The sequence below is a fragment of the Coregonus lavaretus genome (assembly GCF_964263955.1).
Source record: "Coregonus lavaretus genome assembly, chromosome: 6".
NCBI classification, from domain to species: domain Eukaryota; kingdom Metazoa; phylum Chordata; class Actinopteri; order Salmoniformes; family Salmonidae; genus Coregonus; species Coregonus lavaretus.
Window position 1 is genome coordinate 35,285,608 of NC_139993.1, and position 2,559 is coordinate 35,288,166.

Consider the following 2,559-nt stretch of genomic DNA (forward strand, 5'->3'; position numbering starts at 1 on the left):
GGATCGTAAACATTTCACATTGGATATCAGATGTGTGTGTGACAGACAGTGTGTGTGTGTGATGAGTGTATGTGCGTGGGAGTGTGTGACAGTGTGAACGTGTGTGTGTGTGTGTGGGTGAGCAGCATTCCAGTCTATCAAAGTCACCAGCGGGCCGCCCTCGGCTTCAGAGACAAACAAATGAGAGTGAGAGAAGCCAGATTCAGTCGGTTCACAGCTGGTTGTTCTCAAGCGATGATATCCTCCTGAATCACACGGCAAGACAGTAGGACACACCTGCCACGACCCAATGAAACTGTATGACAAGACAGGAAGTGGAAGAACAGACTCAGATGAGTGAGCCTTACAAGATTTACAGTGTGGGAAGTAAACCAACCTGGGAGTTCAGAGGTGAGTCAAAGACTTGAATTATTCAAATAGAATAAGTCAGAAGTGCACCTGTATACCTGAGGACAGAATATTGGTATTCAGATCATATATCTCATGGCAGATCATTCAAACTCTTAGAAGACAAGGAGTGAACTTCTAGGAAAGCTCCCATTCACCACTCCAACCTGTTGTCTGATCCCCAGGCCCATTTGAAGAGAGAGAGCCTGTGAAGTAGGAAGGCTGGAGGGGCTGGGGTGGGGTACAGTCAGGGCTCTGATCCCACACCTGCACCAGGAGCTCCTTTGAACTGAAGCGGTTCTCAGGTAACAGTCACAGACGACTGATGACACATCAGTGGTTCTTCAAGACTATAGCGCAGAACATGCGATTGAAAACGTGTCAAATTTGCCTGCTAGGTTATTCAATGTATACATTATACTTTTAAATGGTTAGACTACTCTGTCAAACATGGTTTTAAGAATAAGTAATTGACACCATTTGTGTTATGTTTGAAAAAATCCATATGTACTCTACAAATCCATACAACAACAAAATCCATGTATACAGTATACATGTATGCTCTCTCACAAGTGAGCTTAACTTTGAACCACAAACCTGGTAGCCTCTTTTTATTGGATAGGACCCCAAGGCATTATGGATAAAGGCCAAACATTTCATAAATCAGGCTCACATGTACTACATACAGTATGGCTATTCAGTTACAGGATATCTTGACATATTGTTTTTCTATCTTCCAACTGCCATTGCACAACATTTGATGTATCATCACACAATTTCTTGGTCAACACATTCCTAAGTGGCAGTTATAGCCGGATAAATGTACATTGTGTACAGTGTATGTAATCCAAGCGACCATTCGTAAATGATTGGTCAATCAACTGTTGAGTAATTTGACTTATCTCTTACACCTGAACCAGTGTCTATAGTCAGGGCTGAGTCAAACAGGAAGAGAAGGGTGCAGCTATGAGCCAGGCCCTCCAGGCAGTATTGTCAGCTATGGCTAACTCCTATTCACACTCCTCACAACAATGATACATCAATTACCTCATCATCAATGACTAAGACCTCTGACTGGAATTCTAACTATTTTATACAGTATGTACTGTACTGCTGATACTATGCTGTATTCATTTTCTCCTTTCCCCCTTCTGATAACCAGGTGGCAAATCGCATCTCTGCATGTCTGGCAGACATATCAGTGTGGATGTCGGATCCCCACCTCAAGCTGAACCTCGGCAAGACGGAGCTGCTCTTCCTCCCGGTGAAGGACTGCCCGCTCCATGATCTCGCCATCACGGTTGACAACTCCATTGTGTCCTCCTCCCAGAGTGCAAATAACCTTGGCGTGACCCTGGACAACACCCTGTCGTTCTCCGCTAACATCAAAGCGGTGATCCGATCCTGCAGGTTCATGCTCTACAACATTTGCAGAGTACGACCCTACCTTACACAGAAAGCTGCACAGGTCCTAATCCAGGCACTTGTCATCTCCCGTCTAGATTACTGCAACTCGCTGTTGGCTGGGCTCCCTGCCTGTGCCATTAAACCCCTACAACTTATCCAGAACGCTGCAGCCCGTCTGGTGTTCAACCTTCCCAAGTTCTCTCATGTCACCCCGCTCCTCCGCACACTCCACTGGCTTCCAGTTGAGGCTTGCATCTACTACAAGACCATGGTGCTTGCCTACGGAGCTGTGAGGGGAACGGCACCTCTTTACCTTCAGGCTCTGATCAGACCCTACACCGAAACGAGGGCACTACGTTCATCCACCTCTGGCCTGCTAGCTCCCCTACCTCTACGGAAGCACAGTTCCCGCTCAGCCCAGTCAAAGCTATTCGCTGCTCTGGCACCCCAATGGTGGAACAAGCTCCCCCACGACGCCAGGACAGCGGAGTCACTGACCACCTTCCGGAGACACTTATAATAATAATAATAATATAATAATAATAATAATATGCCATTTAGCAGACGCTTTTATCCAAAGCGACTTACAGTCATGCGTGCATACATTTTTTTTTGTGTATGGGTGGTCCCGGGGATCGAACCCACTACCTTGGCGTTACAAGCGCCGTGCTCTACCAATTGAGCTACAGAGGACCACACTTGAAACCCTACCTCTTTAAGGAATACCTGGAAAAGTATAAAAGTAATCCTTATACCCCCCCTAAA

General features: G+C 46.2%; 1 long non-coding RNA gene across 1 annotated transcript; it reads left to right on the plus strand.

Annotated features, from left to right (window-relative positions):
- The first annotated feature begins 212 nt into the window (after positions 1-212).
- LOC311130692 lies at positions 213-2,041 on the plus strand. Its single transcript, XR_014613378.1, has 3 exons — positions 213-390; positions 573-692; positions 1,550-2,041. It is a non-coding gene; the product is annotated as an uncharacterized lncRNA (long non-coding RNA).
- The last annotated feature ends 518 nt before the right edge of the window (positions 2,042-2,559 follow it).